The following is a 27,324-nucleotide window of genomic DNA, read 5'->3' as shown; positions in this document are numbered from 1 at the left end:
TGCTAAAGCATTTTATTAGTGTATACATTCATATAAATCCATTATTTCTACCTAGACAACTACCTACCTACCTATGATCAATGTTATCACTCATCAATTTTGGAGTAATAATGATTATGATTAATTGCACTTTGGGTTTTGGGATGGGAACAGCAAGAAATCTGGAAATCTGGTCTCATAATATCCAGTACCAGTGAAGCAGTCTTCTATAATTATTTTCATTCTGAAACGTAAGCTATCATGAAAACCATAACATGGATCATGTTGAAAGTGAAATTCACTTTTAAAAAAATAACAATCGCATCATTCTATCTTGATAAAACATTTTCTGCAGACAAATTTGTTCTGTGCATGTCTCTTTGGGAACACTTGGTGACTTCAGGTCTGGGATTGGACATAAATTTTGCCCAACCTGCATCTATGCCAGCCGTGCAGCTCTGCCAATTGTTTGAGAATCTGGATATGCCCAGAGCACAGCCCGCTTGGCCTGAGAATTTCTTTGTAGAATGCTCACACAGTGTGTAGCAGTTGTGCCAGTCAGCACAAAACCTGGACATGAGGGCCCCTGCTCAGTTCCTGGGGCTCCTGTTGTCTGGCTCCTAGATTAGGAAGGACAGTGCTGGGAATTTACTCATTAGTTATTGAGAATCTTGGGGATATATTATAACAGACTAATGTTTCTTTCTCATCTTCATCCTCAAATACTTCCCTCCAAATTAAAGGACAGGCTACTTTTTATTAAAACAAATGATGAATATAGTAAAAAGTGCATTATGCTAAAAATAGGTCTGTGCTTGTTTACATAGATTTTATCAAACACTAATTCTCCTCACTGACTAGAGTCTACTGTTTCAAGCTGTGGGCACAAGATGGACTGCAAGACCTCTGTCATAGTTTGGATAACTGGATACTAGTGAGCACACAGTAACTTTAATTTTGATAAAACACAAGTGTTCAACTGTACAACTTATTTTCTATTCCTCAGTCCCTTGTGATAAATGAGAAGACACTCCTTTGTTCTCACTGGGTGTTTAGATTGCTATTTAATTAATTGTTTCCAGATGTAATGATTTGTCTTTTGCATTTGTTTATAAGTGTCTATAATTTTCCTTCTCTTTTTCTTGGAAGAAATATGAGCTCTCCTATGAAACTGCATTGGGTTATGAGACTGGGTGGTAGAATTTGCCTTTCTGCATGTTGATCTTTGCTGAACTCACTTCACTTACCAGCTTGCAACTCAGAGTGAAAATGTGTTCACTGCACAACTGAACCATGCAAACTTGGTGATCTCTTCATGTCCTGTATGATTCTCTATCCGTTCTCAGCCTGGAGAAATACAGGCAGGGGTTGTCTTTAATGTTTCTACAAGAGCACTTCTCACCTAGAAATTTCAGATCGGCCTTCTAGTGTGGACCTCTTCCAATGACCATTGAAAAAAACTACAGAAGCTCTAACCTGGTATCAGATAGATGATTGGCATACCATGTCTCTCTTTCCATTGTCTGTCTTTTCACTTTCTTAAAAGTATCTATTATAGCTTTGAAATTGATCAAATTTACAAAGTCTAATTTATCCCTCATTTCACTTCATGTCTTAGCATTATGTGTATCTAAGGAAATACAGCTAATACAAAATTACAAAGATGTAATTGAGTTGTCTGGTGAGAATTTTACTATTTTAGACCCTATGCTTGGGTTTTCATAACATTTTGTTAATATCCCTAAACATTATGAAACATGGATCCAACACTAGGCTATTTCACAATGAAATGTAAAATACATATTTTTTCTCTGTTGTATTGTCTTATTACACTTTCCAGAAATTAAATAATCACGTAAATGGGAGGACTTGGTAGGAATATCAAGTCTTCTCTATTTTCCTTCTGTCTATCACTGGACTAGAAGATGATTACCAGAAAAACCAGAGATATTCAGTATAAAATTTTTTTTGGTATATTTATAACAGCTTCTTTTTATTTTAGGAATCCAATAGGATATCACTTTCCAGACTCCTTGTAAGTATAGATTTATCTTTGATTAGACAGCAAGTACATTGTCAGGTCTGTGCTGCTGGGCTGAGTAGGAAAAGAGAGAAGAAGCTAGACAAGATTTTCACTGATTCTTTCCATTAAAAATTTCAGAATCTCTATTAAGTACTACTGTCAGTGGAGGGATGCACCAACAGGAATATCTGGGCAGCCAGACTTCCACTTTTGCTCCTCTGGGTGGTTTATATGATGACTTGTTTAACAGTTGGAGGTAGTCTTATGTTGTTGACAGTAATAAATTGCAACATTCAGGCTGCAGACTGCTGACCGTGAGAGTGAACGCAGTCCCAGATCTGCTGCCTATGATCTTTGATGGGACCCCAGTTTGCAACCTGGATGCTCAATATATCAGGAGTTCAGGAGATTTCTCTTGCATCTGCTGATAATAATTTAAATAACTGCTAATACCCTGTCTGACACTCAAGTGATGGTGATTTTTCCTCCTAGAGTTGCCAACAGAGATGGCACTGGGTCATCTGGAAAACACTTTTGGTACTTGACACAGAAAATACAAAACTGAATAATAATTCACTTATTATAAGAATTCCTTGAAGAAGCTTTGGCTATAATGAATAAATCAAGGCATTGTCTTCTCTTATCTGGGAGCCAGAGCAGCAGGAGCCCCAGGAGCTGAGCAGGGGCCCTCATATCCATGTTGTTTGCTGAAAGTGACTGACTGCTGCCCAGTCAATAAGAAGCCTATCATGAAGTCTTAATTGCTGTTGGCAGTGTTCTGGGCATATGCACAGAGCTGGGGTGTCTCGACCCGCAGGACTTCAATGAGGGCAATGAACCTAAGCTAGAAGGAAGGAAGGGACAAGAGACAGGAAGAATGACAGCAAGACAAGGATTCTGATTAAACTGCAAATTTTTGTTTTTCACACAGGGGTATTTATGTGCTTAGAATAAGGAAGCTTTTTCATTGGCCATAGCAGCTGCAGGATGTTTGCTTAGGGCAGTGTGAAAAGGTGGTCCTTAGCAGCTACCTGGTGTTTGTTTGGGGCAGGATGAAAGGACCAGATTCTGTAAATAGCCTCAAGATGTTCCAGTGAGATAGTCAAGCCTATAATGCAGAGAGACTCCCTTTAGGGCTCCCGACATCTCCCCCTTTCTTATTTAAGAAAATTGACCATAAATTGTTGGCTGCTCTTTTTAAGGGAGTGACAGAGGCTCTGTTCCTCTAAGGGCCCAGGGTTTTTCTCCACTCCTGAGCGAGCATCCTCAATCAGGGAGGGGAATTTTACAGGCCTTGGCATGCTTTTTGAGGAGACGGCTTGTGGGTATGCATGCCAACCGTCATGCACCAGAGCTTGCCACTCAGGGGTCTTGGGTTTTGGCATCTCGCGGATCCATCCCCCTGCAGTCTTACCTTCACCCTTGATTTGAGCATTTTTTCTTCCTCCCATAGGTGCATCCTCCCCCAAGGGGAGGGGCCTATAGGAGGAGGGGTGAACCTATCCCTTATGGCAAGGACGCAATAGGTCTTGCCTGTTGAGTGGTCAGGAGTTATGAATAAGGAGAAGGGGGTAAATCCTAGATCTCAATGCTGAGGTCTGCCATATCAAGGTGATGGTGATGAACCTGTATGGGCTTAGAAGCCAAGAGATTAATCTGTTATTTAATACATTCAAACAGGAAGGTCTATGTCTGGAGTTCTAGCTGCATCTGTGAGAGAAAAGAAATCATCCTGGGGGGGGGGGGGAGTTTCCCCTGGGTTGTGATAAGCCATTCACCTATTTTATCAAGCCTTCTGGCAGCCACCTTGGGGCTGCTTGTTCTTGATCTAAAAGACAAAGAGTGGCAGGGAGTTGTCTACCTATAGCTTGGGAGGGCATTGCCCCTTGGCTTAGTTTGCTGAAGGGACATTCACGTGCAAAGTGACCAGATTGTTTACAACCTGGGGACTGAACTTTGAAATGCTTTGGTAAAAGCAGCACCTATGACATGGGCAGTCCCTACCCCAGCACAAAGCCTGACAAACTCAGAGAGGTCACCCTTGTTTTTATGTGGCAGGAGGATATCTTGACATGCCGGGTTAGCATTTTCAAAGGCAAGATGTTTAACAAAGGCACTTTAAGCTTTTCAACAAACGGAAGGCTAAGCCTCTTATACTCTTGTTGTTTTTTTCTCTGGGTGGGTTGTTCCTCTTCATCCCCAGTATCCTGTTCCTCATCCTCCTTTTCCTCCTCTTCTTATTTGTCCTCCTCACCCTCTGAGGTCCTATCTCTCTGGCTCCAAGTTACTGGAAAGGTGAGGACTGATTGATGGTGTGATCTAACCTTAATTTTATTAGGCGGTTTTGGCGTATCGGCCAAGGCCAGTGTGCGGAGTTCATAATCAAGGGACTGCAGTTCTTTTAAAAGTTGGAGGTGTTCTCGCCTATGTTGAAGGGACTTGCATAAAGGGGCCAGGTTAGGTAAAAGGGGGAGAGAAAAAACATCTGGATCTGGAGGGGCAGTGGGCCCTTGAAGGGCCAGGCCACAAAAGGAAGGGATTTTCAGTAAATTGACCAGAAGGCATATCTAATACAACCAATGGGCAAGCCTCAGGGGGCCGAGAGGCATGTTGGAGAACCTCCTCTCCCAATTTTACAAGTTTTAAAATTCCACTATCAAATAGAGAACATTTTAAAATGTCATTAATCAAATTCCAATAGGAAAAGGTGGTAGCAGGAACCTTTTCTGAACCAAATATTTCATAATAATCAGTTAAACAATCTCCTACTCTTTGCCATCTTTTTGCATCTATGATTCCTTCAAAGGGGAACCAAGAACACAAGTCCTCTATGAATGAGAAAAATAATTCTAAATCCTTTTTCTTAACCCGTATTCCCCGTGTCTTGAAGGCCTCCTTGAGGTCTGACAAAAATAGATCATGTGACGATGTTGCTTGTCCCATAGTGGGTCACTCACCATGTGCCGTCCCCACTCTCCTTCTGGATCTGTCTCTAGGCGGGGTCTGTCGAGGCGATCTCTGACTGTACTTGGCCAAGTTTTCCTGGAGGACGGCGTTCCTTCCTTAGTCAGAGGCTCGTGCCCCACGTTGGGCGTCAGTTGTCCCGACCCACAGGACTTCAACGAGGGCAATGAACCTAAGCGAGAAGGAATGAAGGGACAAGAGACAGGAAGAATGACAGCAAGACAAGGATTCTGATTAAACTGCAAATTTTTGTTTTTCACACAGGGGTATTTATGTGCTTAGAATAAGGAAGCTTTTTCATTGGCCATAGCAGCTGCAGGATGTTTGCTTAGGGCAGTGTGAAAAGGTGGTCCTTAGCAGCTACCTGGTGTTTATTTGGGGCAGGATGAAAGGACCAGATTCTGTAAATAGCCTCAAGATGTTCCAGTGAGATAGTCAAGCCTATAATGCAGAGAGACTCCCTTTAGGGCTCCCGACACCAGGGTAAAAAGGGGACACACAGCAGCAAGGCTGGCAGATTTCCATCTCTTAGTACATGCTATTGTCTTCAATAAGTCCAGGGTACAATAAGGTCTAACTGACCAGAGCAGTGCAAATGTTCTAGCTTAAAATGGTTCTGCCTTGAGTCCAGAGAACCAAATGAATTTATATCCTGTGATTTGAGAATAGTGGTTTCCATGTTGTTCATAAATGCTTTTCTTTCTTTTAATAGCATCATTGTAATTGAACAGAATATACAACAGACTTTAAATATCTCACTTTTTTCTACATTAGAACTAACATCACAGCAAAATATATATCCAGTTGAATGCTATTAATGCAAATAACTGCACTGTTCATGACATGCATGGATCTAAAAGCAATTCAAATAAAAGTCCGATAAGAATAGATCCTATATAATTTCAGTCTTAAAATGAGATAAAACTAAATAACATATTGCTTAATAATACAGAGTAAGGAAACTATAAAGAGAATCAGAAAAATAACACAAAATTCAGAAAAATTAGCATTTGAATTTTGTGTTGCTGATTAATTCGTTTTTAAAAAAATTATGAGAATACCATACAGAGGAGTAACAATTACATGGGCAAGATAACGAGTACATTTCTTGTCAAGCATTGTTGTCTCCTCTTTGTTTCCTGGTACCATCCCTTCCCATAAGCCTCTATCCTCCCCCACTATATCCTCCCCCCCCCCAACAAAGTTGTAAAGTTTGTTTTTCGACATAACAACTTGTACATCTCATTGTTGCAATGGGTCCACCTGTATCGCTAGTTAAACGATTTGTTTTTTCCCTTCCCCTCCACAAAGTTTGCCAACATTAAATACAGTAAAAGCAGGGCTTATACTGTGGGGGAGGGACATACAAAGCAACAAAGAAATCATCTTATAAATATGTTAGAAACAATGGCATGAAAGAAAAAAACGTTTAAATACTTATTTTGGGGTTCTTTCCCCTAACATCAACTTATCTGACATTTTCTGCTTGACTCAGACATATACTAGCTATTGCAAATAAGGGAAACCATAAAATGTTTTTCATGCTAGCCTTTTATAAAGCCATCCATTCAGGAAAAGACAGTTTCAGAGATGTAAAACTAATTGTTTTATGATTCCCTACTACATCAGTTGTTTTTTATGAACTTCTTTTTGGGTTATCATGAACATAATTACCCTATAGTAACAAAACTTAAGATTGTTGATGATAGATAGGTAAGTAGGTAGATAGATAGATAGATAGATAGATAGATAAGATATATAGCTAGATATATAGATATATAGCTAGATATATAGTAAAATGCTACACAGAGGGGTTACAATTACATGAGTAAGGTAATAAGTAGATTTCTTGTCAAGCATTGCTACCCCATCCTTTGTTTTTCTCCTACTGTCCATTTCCTCTCAGAGCCTCCCCACTCACCTCCACCCCGAAGATGTAAAGTTCATTTACAACATAGCGTCTTGAGAATATCATTGTTGCAATGGATAATCCTGTGTCCTTATTTCAGCATTTTGTTATTCCCCTTCCCCTCTCCAAATTAGATAAATAATATACAAGATGCAGGGTATCAAAATCAAATAGAGTGACAACAAGGGTTATACCTAATGAGGAAGAACTTACAAAAGAAACAAAAGAAAATCATATAGTACATTAGAAACAACAACAAAGAAAAACCTCTTTTGTCTTGGGGTTCATTTTCTGCTGATCTGATAAGATTATCCTAGATATATACTAATTATTACAAATAAGGGAAACCATGGGACCAATATTTTTTTGGGTCTGGCTTACTTCACTTAATATGATTTTATTCCAACTCTTTCCATTTCCTAACAAATGGGGCAGTGTCATTCTTTCTGATTCATATATATATATGGAGAAAGAGAGACGGAGAGAGAACACATTTTCTTGATCCATTCATCTACAAATGGGCAACTTGGTTGCTTCTATATATTAGCAATTGTGAATAATGCTGCACTAAGCATAGTTGTGCTGGTATTTTTAGTATGGCCTTGTTTGTGATCATTTGAATAAGTGCACAAAAGTTGGATTGCTGGGTCATAGGGGAGCTCTATGTGGAGCCTTTGAGGAACCTCCATACTGCTTTCCAGAGTGGCTGCACAAGTTTACACTCCCACCAACAGAGCAATAGGGTTCCCTTTTGGCCACATCCTCTCCGGCATCTGTAGACAACCTGAAAACATTACAGGAAGGAATAGAAGAAATTCTAGGGCTCCTTGGTCCATGTTGAAATTTTCTTAATAAAGACTTGGAAATATCATATTAAGTGAGGTAAGCCAGACCTGAAGAAATGTAGGTCCCATGATTTCCCTTGTTTGCAATAATTATTTAATGTCTAGGATAAGCTTATCAGATGAGTAGAAAAGCTCAAAATCTATGTACATATAAACATATAAGATGATGTTAAGTGAAATGAACTCCAAGTTATGGACAAAAGAGTTTTTTTTTGTTGTTGGTGTTTTCAATGTACTATGTGATTTTTTTGTTTGTTTCTTTTTTATGTTCTTTCTCCTATGGCATATCACTGTTGTCATTGTATTTGATTTTGATTCCTTGCATCTTGTATATACATTTAATCTAATTTGGGGAGGGAAGGGGAATAACAAAATGCTGAAACAAGCACACAGGATGACACATTGCAACAATGATATTCTCAAGATGCTATATTGTAGGGCTGGGAAGGTGGCTCAGTGGTAGAGTTCTTGCCTTGCATGCATGAGGCCCTGGTTTCAATTCCTCAGTACCACATAAGCAGAAAAAGTTGGAAGTGGGGCTAAGGCTCAAGTGGTAGAGTACTCACCTTGAGCTGAAGAGCTGAGGGACAGCGCCCAGGACCAGAGTTCAGGCCCCACGACTGACGAAAAAAAAAAAAAAAGATGCTATGTTGTAAATGAACTTTACAACTTTGGGGTGGGGGTGAGTGGGGAGGCTGTGAGAGGGAATGGACAGTATAGGAGGTAAGGGGAGGGAAGGGATAGTGGGGGGAAAATAAACAAAGGAGGGGTAACAATGCCCAACAAAAAATGTATTCATATACTGATATAACCATGACATCTATGTACACCATCTTTATAAGAAAATAAAAATTTAAAAAGACCCAAAGACAAAACAAATCAAAGAAAGTTTGGATAAATGGAATTGGATTAAACTGCAGAGCTTCTTCATAACAAAGGACCTAGTTAGCAAGATCAATAGAAAGCCCACAGATTGGGAGAAGATTTTCACTAGCCATACAACATACTAGAACCTCATACCTAAAATACAATTAGAACACAAAAAATTAAATCCCCTAAAAACAAATCTTGAAAGAAACAACATACCCATTAATGAGTGGGCTAACAACTTAGAGAGAATTCTCTGAAGAGGAAATAAGAATGGCACATGAAGAAATGCTCAACTCCTCTGGCTATAAAAGAAATGCAAATCCAATACCAAGCTGTTTTGATTACTATGGCTTTATAGTAGAGTTTGAAATTTGGTAGTGATATTCCTCCAGCAGAGTTCTTTCCCTTGAGGAGCGTTTTTGCTATTCGGGGTCTTTTATTGTTCCATATGAATTTTTGGATTGCCTCTTCTATTTCCTTGAAGAATGAGGGTGGAATTTTGATAGGTATTGCGTTGAATTGAAAACCCAGAAATGAACCTACAGACCTATAGTCATCTAATCTTCGATAAGGGAGCTAAAACAATAGAATGGAAGAAAGACAGCCTCTTCAGTAAATGGTGCTGGCAAAACTGGTTAACTACATGTAGAAACCTAAAGCTAGATCCTTATATATCACCCTGCACCAGAATCAACTCCAAATGGATCAAAGACCTTGAACTCAAAGCAGACACTCTGAAAACATTACAGGATGGAATAGGAGAAACCCTGGGTCTCCTTGGCTCAGGCCGAAATTTTCTGAATAGAGACCCGGAAACACAACAAATCAAAGAAAGGTTGGACAAATGGGATTGTATAAGGTTGCAGAGCTTCTGCAGGGCCAATGACATAGCTAGCAAGATCAATAGAAAGCCCACGGACTGGGAGAAGATTTTTACTAGCCATACAACGGACAAGGGTCTCATATCTAAAATATACTTGGAACTCAAAAAATTAAACCACCCAACAACAAATCCTCAAAGAAACAACTGCCCAATAAGTAAGTGGGCGAAAGACTTAAAGAGAAGCTTCTCTGAAGAGGAAAGAAGGATGGCCAATAGACACATGAAGAAATGTTCAACATACCTAGCCATAAAAGAAATGCAAATCAAAACAACATTGAGATATCACCTCACTCCAGTTAGAATGGCAAAAATCAAGAACTCTAACAACAACAGATGCTGGAGGGGATGTGGACAGAAAGGAACCTTACTTCATTGTTGGTGGGAATGTAAACTTGTTCAACCACTTTGGAAAGCAGTATGGAGGTTCCTCAAAAGACTCCACATAGAGCTCCCCAATGACCCAGCAATCCCACTTTTGGGCATTTACCCAAATGATCACAAACAAGGCCACACTAAAGCTACCAGCACAACTATGTTTATTGCAGCATTATTTACCATAGCTAAGATATGGAACCAACCCAGATGCCCCTCAGTAGATGAATGGATCAAGAAGATGTGGCATATATACACAATGGAATTCTATGCCTCCATCAGAAAGAATGACATTTCCCCATTTGTTAGGAAATGGAAAGGCTTGGAAAAAATTATATTAAGTGAAGTAAGCCAGGCCCAAAGAAACATAGGTCCCATGGTTTCCCTTATTTGCAATATCTAGTATAGGTATGAGTCAAGCGAAAAAAGTCAGAGAATGTGATGTTAGGAAAACGAACCCTCAAATATGTATTTTAATGTTTTTGTTTCTTTCATGCATGTGTTTCTAACGCATTTATAAGATTATTTCTTGGTTGCTTTGTATGTCCCTCCCCCACAGTGTAACCCCCGCTTTCACTATATTTGATGTCAGTATAACATGTGTAGGAGACGGGGACAAACAAGTCGTTAAGGATTCAGGTGGACCTGTTGCAACAATGAGAAGTACAGAATGTCATGTCAAAACCAGCTTTGCAATGTCGGTGGGGGGGGGGAGGGGGGTATGATTGGGTGGGGGGGAGGGGGAAGGCTGGGAAGGGAGGTGAAGGGTAAACAAAGGAGGAGGCTGCAATGCTTGGTAAGAAATGTATGCATTATCCTGCCCATGTAATTGTAACCCCTCTGTACAGTATGTTCTCAAATAAAATAAAATAAAATTTAAAAAAAAAAAAAGACTGTAAAAAAAAAAAAAAAGAAATGCAAATCAAAACAACATTGACATTCCACCTCACCGCAGTTAGAATGACTCTATCCTTATCTCAAAATGTTCTTCTTCAGAAGCCGAGGTATTTTCTCTCCTATGAGCTGAAGTCTACTCACATTACACTTCTCTGTAAACATGCATGTTCCTATGTCAGCCATCTCTTCTAGTATCAAACAGGAGAAAAATGCAGTGAGTGAAGTAAAGACTGGTTTGTGACCCAGAAAAGCAAACCACAGAAACCAACCTGAAAAAACAAAAACCAACAAACAAAACAACAAGAAGTAAAAGTCTGGATGTGTAGTGGAAATGGAAGAGAACTTGTGAAGTCATTAGTTCAAACCTCAGTACCACACAAACAACTAGATTTATCTGATATCTCTTGTTTTCTGTGATTGCATGATTATTCTCCTGGTCCTTGTAGATTGTATGTTGTCTCATTGACACAGACTTTTCACCTCCATTCAGAGTTACTCTCACACTGACATAGTACCTGAGACAATTTGCTCTGCTGCTCCCCAGACCACCAATGCATGTGCACAGCTGCCCCAGTCAGAAGGGAGCTTTTAGTTCAAGGCTGTATCACTGTGGGAGGATAATGTGTACGTTGCAAGCAGTAATAAACTTCAACATCCTCCGCCTCTACCCTGCTGATTTTCAGTATGAAATCTGTGCCTGATCCACTGCCACTGAATCTGACTTGGACCCCAGATGCTCTGTTGGAAGCCTTATAGATCAGGAGTTGTGGAATCTGGCCTGGCTTCTGCAGGAACCAATCGAGGTAGATGTGTCCATCCTCATACAGAAGGTTATGACTAGACTTGCAGGAGATGGAGACAGGCTCTCCCAGGGTGACAGGCAGGTAACTTGGAGTCTGGGTAATCATAACATCTCCAATGGATCCTGAAATTAGAATAAGAAGAAATGCAAGGTTATTCACAAATATAAGAGACATACATGTATTACTTAAATTTTGATATATATTGCATTTTATTCATATCATGCCTTGATTCAGAATGTAAAAACAGAAAAAATTAAAAGAACAGACATTTTAAACCATAAATGAGTCTCTAGGAGTCACCAACAGTCTTCTCAACCAGCAGAATATGTATCTAAGCATAAGTTCTAGCACTTTCTGGAACATTTCTTACTATCTAAGACCTTTACTTCATTTGCCCCATCATGGATAACAAGACCTGCACGTCTAAAACGTGGATTGGGTACCATGGATGCTAAGAACTCACCCTCCCACCCAGTCTCATTCCTCATCTCCCATTGCTATTACCAGGGATCCAGAGCATTAATAGCTAGAGGAGCTGAGGCAAGAACTTCATTTTTAGGAGTGAAATGAGGAGTCTTGACAGGTCAAGGCAAGTTCAGGACTCAGTCTTTATTTCAGACTTAGAAAGGAAGGTCCTCCTTAGGGAGCAATATGCAAATAGCCAGGTGGGGGCAACAGTGTGAGGAAAGAAAAATGGAGGATAAAGCCTGCTCTTCTAAGAAAAGTGACAACAGAAGTGTTCAGTGTTTGGTAATAACCAAAAAATTACATGGTTTCTGCAGCACTGGAAAGAAAGATCCCACTGTAAAAGTTTTCTTTCTCCTAGAAGTATAGGGTGCACATGCTTTCACCCCATAAAACAGTATCAGGGATCCAATGATACACAGGCTTAGATATCATGGCTTAGCTCCCATGAAACTCCTCAGCTAGCCTAGAGAAAGGCACAGTACCCTCTATCCTCAGTGATCCTCAAAGGAATTGACCACTAAAAGCAGAGAGTTGAGTAGATGAAGAGGCATCTGATATCCATAGTTACCAGATGATCTGTTCAAGGATGTTAGCTACAAGTGTTAGAAAGTCTGTTTCCAGGGCTGGGAAGGTGGCTCAGTAGTAGAGTGCTTGCCTTGCATGCATGAGGCCCTGGGTTCGATTCCTCAGCACCACATAAACAGAAAAAAAAAGCCAGAAGTTGCGCTATGGCTCAAGTGGTAGAGCGGTAGCCTTGAGCTGAAGACCTGAGAGACAGCACCCAGGCCTAGAGTTCAGGCCCCACGACCGGACCAAAAAAAAAAAAAAAAGAAAGTTTGTTTCCATAAGAACTTCCTATTAAGACTTAAGGAAAAAAAAATTGACAGGGAGTGCAATTTTTCTCTTATATGTAATGACCTAATTGTCTTAAAATGAAAAATATGACAGAAATGTTTATACAGGAAAGTGTGAATGTATATTCATATATATGTATATTTAATGTAACTATTTTGATACAACAATATCCTGTCATTGTTCTGTACTATATTTATACAACAAATTAATCAACGTATTTCTTAAAAATCCTACCTGGAATGTAATGGAAGTTTGAATTCAATCAAGATGTACTCGCCGGGTGCTGGTGGCTCACGCCTGTAATCCTAGCTACTCAGGAGGCTGAGATCTGAGGATCACGGTTCAAAGCCAGCCCGGGCAAGAAAGACCGTGAGACTCCTATCTCCAATAAACCACCAGAAAACCGGAAGTGGCGCTGTAGCTCAAGTGGTAGAGCACTCGCCTTGAGCTGAAGAGCTGAGGGACAGCGCCCAGGCCCAGAGTTCAAGCCCCACGACTGCCAAAAAAAAAAAAAAAAAAAAAAAAGATGTATTGTACTCATACATGGAGATGTTGAGTTGAAATGTATTGATGTAACTACTTCAAGATAATTATGTTAATACATATTGGTATAAATATATTTCTCATTACCTTTAATTAACATAAAATCTTTAAATATCTGCAGTACCAATTTAGGTAACTAGTCTTTGTTTATTTGTGTCAGAGTGCTCTGTCTCTACTTCTTGTCTACAAAATCTCTGTGCTTGTGAAGAAGGTGTACATGGAGAAAGAGACCTGCTGATGGCTCAGTGGACTCCAGTTGGCCTTGAGCAGTGATGCCTTATGGGAAGTGAGTAGGCCATCAGATTTCCTGCCATCAGGAGGATTAAAGCTGCTCTCATGGATTGAGTCAGTTCTCAGAATAGTCATTGGTTATAAAGTGACCACAACCATATGCTTGGCCATCTCATCTGCAGCTTGTTCCCTCTTTACTAACACTATCATGGCACAACAGGACAGGCCTTACCTGAGCACAGACAGATGAGAATACTACATCGTGGACTTTTATTTCTAACACTGTGCTTTAAGCAACACTCTTCTTTATTCAGAACTTATGCCAATAACTTTGTTTTAGTAAATGATTGGCACAGATCTGTGTGTGTGTGTGTGTGTGTGTGTGTGTGAGAGAGAGAGAGAGAGGGAGAGAGAGAGAGAGAGAGAGTGAGGATTGAGAGAGAAAGGGGGGAGGGAGAGAGGGAGGGGAGAGAGGAGGGTGGAGAGAGAGAGGGAGGGGAGAGAGGAGGGTATGAGAGAAAGAGAGATGTGGTTTAAATAGAAATACTCTTAAATAGACTGGGGTATAAAAAGTATATCTCTACCTCTGATACTCATCTTAATACAACTTCCTAAACCTTACAGGGATCATTTGTTAACTTGCTGAAGTGCAGATTCACAATCAGTACATCTGAGGTCATTTTGTAATTTTGTGTTTGTAACATGCTCTAAGTGATGCTGACAAAAAAATAATATTGCATCCATGTTCAGTTATGTTCTTTCTTATATGTCAAGAAGTTTTGCTTGAGAAGTGTCCTTTACATATGTCATGCAAATATTCATTTTCCGTGGACTGAGACTGAGTGATCTCTGGCTATGGTTACAAGCTGCTGATAGGAAGAAGCATGTGTGAATATGGTCTTGGGCAATGCCTTCCTAACCATGACCGCACTGGGTCATTAGTTGTGAGCTCCTGTCATCACAGTCTCTTCAGGAAGTGCATTTCCCAGCAGTCCTCTCCCTCTCTGCTTTACTGTGGATTTTCTGAATCTGATGAGATTCAACCCTATCCATCCACATCCTGTCTGATTGAGATGAGTGTCATGACAAATGAGAATTTCATGCGCACTTTTTGTTTTTAATTATATTTTTATTATATATAGGGAGTTGTATAAAAGAGTGACCATTAAACATAGTTTATACATACAATGTATCTTGATCAATGTCACCTCTTTCATTTTTCTACCCCATCCCTCTCTATTCAACCTCTTTCATCCATGCATAGTTCCATATATAAATACTAAATATGAATTTATGGCTCTTATTACATCTGTATGGTACATGGAAGACCCTTTTCTGATTAAACTGGTAAACATTGGTGTAATATATGTCACTATGTAACTGTACCTAGTACATGGTTCCATAAATATCTTAAATACGTTCTATTTATTCACATATTGCCATATTTTTATTTAGCTATACATGGATTTATTTGAATTGGGCCAGAAATCTAGTGTGTTTTAATAATCCGAGGTCAAACAACAGAAAAATTCTGTCTTCAATTTCGAAAGCAGAATTACAAAATTTTTATTATTTTTTTCTTTATATTTCCTCAAGTTTCAAAAAATCATTCCATTTTACTGTCATGAGATGAGACAATCACATGGAGAATAATGATCGATTTGACATTCAGCATCCAAGATAAATTAATATTTGGTAACTAGTTAAAAGCATTGGATGTGTTTTTTTTTTTTTTTCTTTTTTTGTTTTTTGAATGTATTGTAAAAATGTTACTTGAAAAAAGTTGTTAAGTTTTAAATGATGACTGATTGGCTAATTGTGTTATTAAAACATTTTACTATATGTACACATACTCTAATATCACATTACTTCAAATAAAATTCTTCCATGGCAATCAAAATTTTTAATGACTATATTTCCTTCTTTACAAAATTATTTTTTTATTTTTTTTTATTTAATTTTATTTTATTTGTGAACATACTGTACAGAGGGGTTACAATTACATGGGCAGGATAATGCGTACATTTCTTACCAAGCATTGCAGCCTCCTCCTTTGTTTACCCTTCACATCCCTTCCCAGCCTCCCCCCTCCCCCCCAATCCCAATCCTTCTCCTTCCCCCCCCTCCCCCCGCACCGACGTTGTAAAGCTCGTTTTGGACATGACAACTTGTACTTCTCATTGTTGCAACAGGTCCACCTGTATCCTTAAACAACTGGTTTTTCCCCATCTCCTCCACAAGTTATACTGACATCAAATATAGTGAAAGCAGGGGTTATACTGTGGGGGAGGGACATACAAAGCAACAAAGATATAATCTTATAAATGCGTTAGAAACACATCCATGAAAGAAAAAAAACATTAAAATACATACCTAAGGGTTCATTTTCCTGACATCACATTATCTGACGTTTTCTGCTTGACTCATACATATACTAGATATTGCAAATAAGGGCAACCATGGGACCTATGTTTCTTTGGGCCTGGCTTACTTCACTTAATATAATTTTTTCCAAGTTACAAAATTATTTTTTAAAATATTTTTCACAAGCCATATTGTCTTCCTTTCAAAAACCTGCTTTGACATACTTAGAATGAATTCTTCATTGAGTGACTGCAGAATTTTAGCACAATATGGACCACACATGAGTACAGATGTGTGTTCTTATAAAGTTAGAAGAGGCATTGTCAGGTGTGTGCTGCTTGGGATGAGCAGAAGGACAGAGGGTTAGGGTGTGGAGATGCCTATATAACCTTTCTCCCAATACTTTCCAGTGACCTTCAAAGTTTGGCTATATCTGAAAAGCTCTATCAGCAGATGGAGGCACCATGATAAGCAGATGGGGCAGCCGAGCCTCTCACCTTTGCTTCCCTGGAGGTTCATGTTATTGTTTGTATTACTGTGGGAATGTAACTATTACTCTGTTGACAGTAATAAGTGGCAACATCTTCAGGCTGCAGGCTGCTGATGGTGAGAGTGAAATCTGTTCCAGATTGACCTCACTGAACCTTGATGGGACCCCAGATTGCAAAGTAGTTGTGTTACTGATCAGGAGTTTTGGAGCTTTCCCTGTTATCTGCTGGTACCAATGTAAATCATTGCTAATACCCTGACTGGCCCTGCAAGTGATGGCAACTCTGTCTCCAAGAGATGCAGACAGAGATGACGACTGGGCCATTTGCTCTCTGTAGCATATGCTAACAGAACTGCTTCAGGAAGATTTTTACAATTTTCTTCTTCCCTCCTTTTATGGTGATTTATAATCCTACCTAAAAGCTATACCCATTCCCTCCACTCCTCTAAAATTTCACTTCTAATCTTATCATCTGTTCCCTTGAATAGCCCCTACTACCTTTTCTGGTACAGATTCACTTCTCTACCATGCACTGAAAGACGAAGTTGGTTCAAATAAAAAGATGGCAGCTTGATACTGTGTAATTGTGAAAAACACCTGGTAAATTGTAGGGGATATATTGATAGGATGAGGAAGAGAGACACCAAAAGCTCCTACTCAAGGGTGTCGAAAGAAGCCAAGCTCTGAAGATAACATATTAAATTCTCCTGATCTATGCTCCAGGACATGACTTGTGAATTTCAAGTCCACACAGACTTTAGACACTGGAAAACATGGAGAGTTTGGGACAATGGCCTCAAACCAGAGCTGTGGGCACACATACACTGTCTAGGGTTGGAAGCTGACTAGCTTGGAAGCAAGAAGCTGACTAGCTGACAGATGAGGTTAAAAATGAGGAGGAAGTGGGGATCAGAAGTCCTTTCCACCTACAATCAGTACAGGAGGTATACACAGGAAAGGAGAGAGCTTATAGTCTGGGACATGAGCTGGAATAAAGCACCATACAAAAGTAACATTTATAAGGGAATTTCTGCATCCCTAGATCTACTGTGATACTGTGAATTTGGATTCAATCAATCATCCTAGAATAGATGAGAAAGTAGTGATAAAATGGACCTTATATATACAACATATATAAAGAAACATGAAGTCCTGTAATCAACAGCAAAATGAATGGAACTGGAGGACATTCTGCTAAAACAGGCCAAAAAAAATAAAGGTCGTTATGTATGGTCTTTCTCATTCAAAGAAACTTAAAACAGTTAGAATAGTAATTATGTGGGCCTGAAAAGAGTTCCAGTTCAGAGAGCAGGAGGGTGAGCATAGAAAAAAAGTGGAAAGACATTATTAATGTACATAATAGAAGTGTATGGAGAATCCCAGAATCTCAGTAATAGGTTCAGCTAAATTATGTGAATAAAAATAGATATCAGAAAAGTAATGAAAAAATCCTGAAGCACATAATTTCTGCCAGGCACTGGTGGCTTTTACATGTAGTATTAGCTACTCAGGTGGCTGAGATCTCAGGATTCTGGTTTGAAGTTGACCTGGGCAGGAAAACCTGTGAGAAAAGTCCTGAGGTCAGTAGGCTGGGTTGATGGCACATGCAAATCATCAACAGCTAGTCAGGGTTAAATACAGCTGTACAGCTGCCTCATCTCAGTAAAGACTACACATTCAAGTCTCAGGAGACCGAGGTCAGGCAACAGAAGTTTCTTTTCCTGTGGGTGGAGCACATCACTGATCTTTTTGAGAATCAAAGATTCTTTTTTTTTTTTTTTTTCTTTCCTCATCTGAGATAAGACCTATGCATTAAAGTGTTAGTTCTAGAAATTTACAGATAAATTTTGGGCACCACAAATTTGTCACAAGTCTTTATTATCCAGAGCACAAAGTTGGAATTGCTGTGATTCACTGATAATTCTTATGTGACAACTTATCAGCACTGCTGTCCTATAATGCAATCCTTAGTGGTGAAATAAGAAGGTAAGGCATTGAAAAGAAAATAGTTAAACTTGTGTATTGTATAGTATAACCTTGTTTGCTCCTACATCTCTGAATTCCTTGTCCCAGAAGATCCATAAAAGCAAGTCTTTGTTAGAAATTTTTTCCCCCTTTGAAAGGATCCATGAAGGGATGCTTCACATACATGCCAGGGGACCAGGTGGAGGCAGGCAAGCACAGGAGAAAGATTATTACAAGGTTTATTAGAGGAGTTATATTTCCCCCAGAGAGAGAGAACATGGCAGCCTCCACTATCTAGGTAATAGCAGGGTCTGGGGGTTAGGAAGTGAGGTAGATGAGAGTTCAGGTGGGTCTGGGCAGAGAGAGGGAGGGGCCAGTTGTATGGTAGGAACTCCAGGGCAGAGAGAAGCTATGGTTTGGGTGAGGGTGAGGGCCAAAAGTGGGCATAATGCTTACATTCCCTGCTCTGTTGTTTAATTAAAATAGGGGGTACTAGGCCAGAGGGGATTGACAGAGGCCATTTCTTTTGGACTACATCCTGCTGTAAAGGGGTGAAGTAGTCAGGGGTCCCTGTTTCATTGCTTGGACAGGTATTATCCAAGAAGCAGCTGCTTGACAATGGTTGGTAAAGGTCCTCCTTTTTCCATGGCAATAATTATCTAAAATGCAAGACAAATAATAAAAGGCAAAAAATTGTTGTTAATACCCCAAGAGAGGAATATGCCATGGAGGGATTGATTCCCAGAAGGAGCTATCAAAGACCTGAAATTGCCTTTTCTGTCTCGGATTGGAGATATAGCATACCTGACTCCAGCATCCTGGAGGAGGGGTATAAGACTTTTTCTGCTTTAGGATCACAGTAACCTGAGGAGGAGGTAGCAGAAATATTTAAAGATACCTGAGCCAGTGGGTGTCTTGGGCTCTTTTGGCTACTTCCTGCTGGCCTAGGGGCATCAAGGAATGCCTGGAGCTGGGGTCTTTAGGGTCCAGGTCTGCACTGGGCAAGTCAGGACAGTGTAAGTGATGTCTCTGGTTGCCTGTAGGAACTTGTTCCCAGGTGGTATCCTGGCTGGGGGATGTTATCTTGTTGAAAGAGATTTTGGAAAAATCAGGCAAAAAGCTGACAAGATGACAAGGTCAGTTAACATGAATGACATTGGAGAACACACATTGGCCATGGGCTGGAAATGTTTCATTTGGAGTATATGCCCAACTGAAGCCGGTTACAGGGAAGGAGGAATAACTGGACTTGGGGCAGGGAAGGCAGGAATGGGGTGTCTAGGGTCTTTTGGGCAACTGGGCAGGGGAGAAAATCAGAAGCTACTATAAATATAAATAACAGGCAACAAAGGCAAGACTGCTAACTTTTTGTCCAGTTAAAAGGTAGATGGGTATGGATATTAGGTGGGCAAGCAACTATTTCTCTTTATCTCCCGGCTCTGATTAATTTTTGAAAGGACGAGCATAAAGTGACTCCATTTAGGATATCATCTCCTCTTATTCCTCTCCATGATTTTCCATTGTCAGGACTTTGTCCTGATGGGTGTCTCAGTGTCTGTTGCTGTGATAGCTTGTCCCAATTGGCATTTACAGTTTGGACTCAGGGCCTCCGCACTGTCCCTGAGCACTTCTGCTCAAGGCTAGTGCTATACCACGTAAGAGTCACAATGCCACTTTCAGCCTTTGGATGAAAACTTAGAGGTGAGTCTTGAGCCATGCTTCCAGTCTGGCTCTGTGCTGATTAACTGGGAAATGGAGTTTTAGAGGGATTCTTTGTGCCCAGGATGGCTCTGAACTGTGATAAAAGGAATCTTTGCTACAAAAGCCCTTTTTATTTCCAATTAAAACAACAAAGAGATCAATGAGTAGTCACGTATAACTTTTTAACAATTGACTAACAATTACTTGTCAAGAGTTTTTAATAAAAACCTAGTAGATGTTTTTAAACTGGCATTGATTGGTGCTCTAAGTACCACCCATTACCTCTGGCCAGCCTGTTTAAAGTGGCTTATATCTTGGGCTACAGCAAGGTAGCCTATTTGGCACTCTAGTTTATAAAAGCATTTTTCTGACTGGCTGAGGAACCTGATTTATGCAGATCTCAATAGGGACACAATCTCAGTTCTCTGGTAATCTTAATTTATCTCTTTTACCTTGAAATAAACCTTTAGGACAATTTCAATTTTAAACATTTTTTGTCTGGGAGGCCAGCCACTCCCCAAAGCTTCCCAAATTTTCACAAAGGGGACTCCATTTTTAATCCCTTTTTCTAAAGTTCCTTTTGTAAGGTTTTTAAAAAGAGGTTGAGTAAGAACAGCACCATGCATGTGGTATTCAAGTAAGGGGTAGGTTTATTCATCCTTCTGGCTGGCACCAGGCCATGTTGGCATTCCATGCAGCTGGGAAAGGCCTGGGAAAGAGAGTGTCTAGCCCTAGGCTAGGCCTTATCTAAGGTAGGAGTGGGGAAAGGTGTGGCTACATTGAATCCAGATGTGACCTCTTCCAGGTGTGCCAGATGCCTAGGTAATGCAAGTACTGGGCAAAGACTTTGCTGTGAGAAGGGTGGAGTCTGCTGGCCATCCAGAAGTGGACCTTACAACTTTAATCTGCATTTATATGCTTCATTGCAACACTGGGCTACACCCTTTACCTTTAGGCCATTATCATTTAGTCATACACCCCTATGGTCTAACTTGTGGGGAGTAACATTTACAGAAGCCAAATATCTGAGGTGGCTTGTGTTTTACCCAAGTTAGCAGGCCAGAGTCTGGGTGAGGATGTGGCATTTGTATGTGGCATCTGTCACTGGTTACCTGCAAAAATGTCTACATATACTGGTTAAAGACCTGGTTTACACTGGCATTTGCAGGCTTGTGCCACTGTTTTAGGCAGCTGTGCCTGGGCATAGTCACTCTGGTCCCTTGATCTTAAAGGGAGTTGATCGGCACACAGGGGAGAATATGGAGAATTAAAACCTTAGCCTTAGTTTCTTTGGCTTATAGTCAGGTCAAAAAGTGTTAAAGCAATTTAAATTAATCACAGCTTCCATTGACAAAGATTTTTAGTAAGCAGAGTACTTGGTAACCTTGAAACTATAACCGTTTACATATAGACAAGTAGAGAGACACATATGTTTGTGCACAGATTATAGAGAGGACTTAGATTTTTTAAATCAGCCATTTAAGGTTTTTTGGAATTTTACTTTGCCTAATTATGATGGAACCACGTGGTCAGTTTAAAACATAAAACTTGGCCAACAACAAACTTTTAGTACACAGGAGACAAGAACAGACAAATGACATGATATAATGGAGCAGCTGGTCAGGTCAGAGGTCACAGAATCAAGTTGAGGTTGGCACAAAATCAAGTTGTTGCAAAATAGCAGCTGAGTTCCCATGAAGCCAACATGGCACATCAACCACATGGTCAATGCTAGAGCGAACTAAAAATTTAGACAGTGAGGGTGCATTGCTTCTGGCACAACTGGAGCTTCAGGTTCTGCCCCCACTACAAAGGCAGAGGAGGGGTCGAGTAAGGGAATGGGGGCCTCACAGAAGAGGCCCTTTAGGGGAGGGGGACTTGCAGGAGAAGCTACAGAGGTGGGGGCTTCACACGGGAGGCTGCAGAGGAAGGGGCAGCTTGCGGAGGAAGCTACAAATGGGGTACTTCACTGGGGTAGCCACAAATGAGGGGGAGGCTGCAAAAGGGGGTACCTCACTGGGGAGGCCACAGAAGTAGGGCACCTCCCAGGGAAGGCCACAAAAGAGGGGATCCACAGAGAAGGAGTTTAAACTTAAACTCATCCATACTTGAGAGAGAGAGAGAGAGAGAGAGAGAGGTCTAATTGCCCGAGAGCTCACATAAATTTGGGGTCAAATTTGATTGTAAGGAAATTTAACTCTGTACTTTTCCATGGTAAGTGACCGGAGCCAAAAGCTAGCTGCAGAGCAGTGCAATGTAGCTCGAACAAGGACCTACCCATGGGAAGGATCATCACCCTCTCCACAGTGGTCCTTGGCCATGGAAGGCCTAAAGGGCAGGGGAGGGGGGGAGAGGGTACTTGACCAAGATTTCAGTCAGATGGCAGGGGTACAGAAATCAGAAACCCGGACTCCAGTCAACTAGTCACTGACCTGGGGTAGGACTTAATTAGCCGGTAGCAGGTAGAGTGATCAGTCAGGAGAAAGTTACCTTGTTGGTCTCTGGCCATCAGAGTGTAGGCTCTCAGGTTAGGTCCCGGGGAAGCTGGTCGAACCCTCATCCAAAGTGGAGGGGGGTAGTGAATGCACTGGGGAACCTAGCCCCGTAGGTCCACCAATGAAAGGATGCTTCACATCCATGCCAGGGTATCACGTGCAGGCAGGCAGGCACAGGAGAAAGATTATTACAAGGTTTATTAGAGGAGCCATATTTCTACCAGAGAGAGAACGCATGGCAGCCTCCACTATCTAGATAGCATCAGGGTCTGGGGGTTAGGAAATGAGGTAGATGGGAGTTCTAGTGGGTCTGGGCAGAGAGAGGGAGGGACCAGCTGTATGGTAGGAACTCCAGGGCAGGGAGGAGCTCAGGTCTGGGTGGAGCTCAGGACCAAAGGTGAGCATAATGCTTACACCCTTCACAGTGGAACAATCTTTTCTACCAACCTAGCTCTGTGTGTAATGCCAAATGTCCATGTGTCTTCACCCAAGCTACTGTGTTGAGAAGCAGAGATTATCCTTGAAAAGGAGCATAAATTTCCAGTTATCCTGAAGCCCATTGAAGTATTTAAACCTGCATATGTCCCCTTCACTCCGTGCACTCTTCTAATAATTAAGAGAACACAGTCTGGGAAGGTGGCTCAGTGATAGAGTGCTTGCCTTGCATGCTTGAGGCCCTGGGTTCGATTCCTCAGCACTACATAAGCAGAAAAAGCCAGAAGTGGTGCTGTGGATCAAGTGGTAGAGGACTAGCCTTGAGTTGAAGAGCTGAGGGACAGCGCCCAGGCCCAGAATTCAGGCCCACAACTGACAAAAACCAAAAACCAAAAAAGAACACCATGTTCCACACCTAGGTTAAAGACACTAAGCCTAAGCAGAGTGAATAGAACCCTAAAAATGAAGATTATGTTAGAATCTATGAACAGAGTCTTAGAAGTAGCAGCACATGAAAATGTCATCCATATTGGGAGGAGGCTACCTGGGGCTTTGAAGCAAGAATGAGGCAGAATCTCAGTGTTGTTTGGATTTGCATTTCTTTTATGGCCAGAAATATTGAACAACTCTTCATGTGTCTATTGGCCATTCTTATTTCTTCTTCAGAGAAATCTTCCTTCAAGTCTTTAGCCCACATATTAATGTGGTTGTTTCTTTAAGGATTTGTTTTGGGGATTTATTTTTTGAGCTCTAAATATATTTTAGATTGTCTGATGCCTAGCTAATACAGACCTTTTCCATTCTGTGGGACAATCATATGCTTGGCCACCTCAACTTGCACTTGGTTCTATTTTTATTAACACACCATAGTGTGACAGAGTCATGACAGCCCTAACCTGAGTACAGACAGAAGATTAAACAAATGTGCATTAAAAATATTCTTATGCAGAACTTAGGTGAGTTACTTTGTTAGTTGTGTTTGTTTCCTTTGTGTCAAGAAATAGTTCTGTTTAAGAAGACTCCCTTTCATATTTCATGCAAATACCTCATTTTTCATGGACTGAGACTGCCTGAAACTTGCTATGGTTACAAGTTGCTGACAGGAAGAGGCACATGTGAACATGATCTTGGGCAATGCCTTCCTGGATATCTTCTGAGAGATGGGCCATGCCCTCACTGCGTCATCAGCTGTGAACTCCTCTCATCACAATCTCTTCAGGAAATACATTTCCCAGCACTCCATCCATAACCTACAAAGAAATGGAGAGAAATGGGACTGCAGACAAATGAAAACTTCATACAGGTTTCTTGTGTTGTCATTATATATATATATATATATATATATATATATATATACATACATATATATATGTATGTATATATATATATATATATAAAAAAAATCTATAAGTAGTTGTACAAAAGAGTTGTCATTAAATATGTAAGCTTATAAATGCAATGTACCTTGATGTCACCTTTTTTTCATGTTTCTACCTCATCCCTACCCCTTTCTTAAATACACATTCCTATGTACAAGGAACTACAGCCACACAGGATCGAGAGGACATTTTCTGTATGCAGAATCAAGAATAACTGATCATAGAATGTGAAGCTAGAGTGAAATTCGAAAGCCCCAAAATGGAGATCAGCATGTGGTGACACACTGCATTGTGTAGTGTAGGAAGTCACATTTGGGAACAGATGAGCAGAGTTTTCACATGGAACTGAACATCATAATTTGAAGTAGCGGCTGTGGGTGCACAAAAGTAACACAGTTGCTCAAAGTAATATAGCCCACAGCTAAGTCATTGTCCAGTCAGAGACTTCTTCAGTATCACACACTATATAAACTGTATCTGAGTCTTGATTTGACAATCTCCTCCTACATGCACAACATTAAGACTATCTGAAGCACATAACTGCTCCAGGAAGGATTTTACCATGTTCTTCTTCCTTTTTTTGATGATGATTTATAATTTACTATGGAAAAGCTATATTGACTCCTTCAAATTCCCTTTAACTTCTGTTCTTCTCATATGGGCCCCTCAATCTCTGTTACTGCCTTTATTGGGAGAAATTTTCTCTCTCTACCATTCATTGTAGGACAAAGCTGGTACTAAATAAGGGAAATGTAACTGGTTGGGTAGGTATGAAAGCCACCTGGCACATCAGAGGGGACATGATAATAGGGTCACAAAATGAGACCCCAAGAATACCTATTCAAGTGGGGTTGTAAGTAGCCAGGCTCTGAGGACTACACATTAAATTCTCACGATCCATGCTCCAGGTCTGGCTTCAGCAACATGTGTCTTATGAATCTCAAGTCCTCACGGACTTCAGGAACTGGAATACATGGAAGAATTTGAAGCAATGACCTCAAACCAAAGATGTGGGCTGGCTTCTACTTGCCTGGGTTGTGAGGGAAGGAGTTCCGACTGAGAGATGTAGCTGAGGATAGGAGAAAGGGGAGACTAGAAAAGCTTTCTGTGGATCTTCCTGGAAGAATAAAGAGTCCCAAGAAAAGAAAGTGATTATAATCTAGGGCATGAACTGAATGATGTCTAGGACCAAGGTGAAAGTCTGAGAGACCCAGATTTTAGAGCAGGGCTGACTCTGGGGGAAGGATGCTTCAGGGCTTCTGAGGGGAATCAGCAGGGTCCTCAGGACAGAGTTGTTGTACTTATTACATATAGGTAGAAGAGCACTTCATAAAGGAAAGAATGCAGAAGTTATATGTCTATTGTACATATGCATTGAATTAGCTATTAGATTAGCAATTTAATAAATATAATTTTAATTGTTTAACACATTATTTTAAATTCTGAACCTGAGAATCACCACACAACCCATCCTCACTCTTATCCTGAGCATCATGAAGCTCAGGATACAATGTGTGCCCTTGAGGACAAGCAGTGACCTGCTCTCTGAAGAGGACACCAGGGACCTGCTGGAGACAGCATTGACACTGCAGCCCCCTCTCACCTCCGACAACTGGACATGTTGTGTACACATGCTCCCTTCAAGGCTGCATATCTTCAGGGTCAACCCTCCTTCTCTTACCTTTCTGACCTGTACTTAATAACATCACTAAAGGAATCTTGGTGGAAGTATCATCCTTATCAGGTGTGATTACACTTTCAAAGTAAAATATGAAATAGAAACTTTCACGTGGGGGACATGACCCCTCTAAAAGCATGGTCCCAGCTGCCTATGTACCATGAAAGCCTCGAATACAGCTCCCCAGTTTCTTGCTGTTTTGATAAAGGGCAGTATTACCCATGCTTTCCCAGGGTTTAGAAGGTCAAGATTTGGATTTTTCTCCTTGTGTGCATTGTTTGTCAACTAGTGACAACTTTGTGACAAATCAATAGGTAAGCTTTTCATTTGGAGTTTTGTCTTGGTTATATTATATTAAATGATTACCTCAAACAGTTCTGCAAGAGAGTCCCAGTATTTTCTATGTGAAATTTTGTCATTTTTTTTGTTTTTACCTCTTGTTTAACTGTATTTTATGTATATTAATAGCATGAAGTGATTTCTTGATAATTCTACACCTAAATGCATTGTACTTTCAAAATTTTCACTATTCACTTTAGATTTCCAGTCTTTTCCTGTCTAACACGTACCATTTTTCTGACAATAGGTAATAGACTCCATTATTCACAAGTATATGTGTGTATGTATGGATTATACTATATATATATTACATTATACTTAATTCATATTCAATCATTAGTGCCTTTGCTCCCTTCCTTTCCCCCTAATCTATCTCCTTAAACATTTTCCCTTTTTGGCATTCATGACCCATTATTGATTTTTATTGTCACTACTACTTAATTATTATTATTATTATATCATCATCATCATCATCATTTAGGTTCAACAAATGAGTGGGGCCTTGGACAATTTGCTTTGGGATTCCAACTTATATCACTCAACATGATCTCTAGTTCCATTCATTTTTCAGCATATTATAGATTTCATTGTTCATCTTCCCCTCTGTCCTTGCTACTGATCTAGGGAATTACCAGCCTCAGGACTTTACTAAAATACCTCCTTATCTTTGTCCATCATAGTGCTTGAACTCAGGACCTGTACACTCTCCCTGAGATATTTTGCTCAAGGTAGCACTCTAGCACATTGAGCCCCAGCTCCACTTCTGGTTTTCTGGTAGCTAACTGGAAATAAGTGTCTCAAAGACTTTCTTGCCCAAGCTGGCTTTGAACTGAGGT

General features: G+C 40.4%; 1 gene segment (V, D, J or C); it reads right to left on the bottom strand.

Moving 5' to 3' along the window:
• The window catches only part of LOC122114103, a 353,243-nt gene that overhangs the window by 87,305 nt on the left and 238,614 nt on the right, over nt 1-27,324 (bottom strand).

This window comes from Dipodomys spectabilis, unplaced genomic scaffold (genome assembly GCF_019054845.1).
Source record: "Dipodomys spectabilis isolate Male_0828 unplaced genomic scaffold, ASM1905484v1 ptg000106l, whole genome shotgun sequence".
NCBI lineage: Eukaryota > Metazoa > Chordata > Mammalia > Rodentia > Heteromyidae > Dipodomys > Dipodomys spectabilis.
The sequence above is the reverse complement of the archived record's forward strand: the minus strand, read 5'-3'. Positions and strand labels throughout refer to the sequence as shown.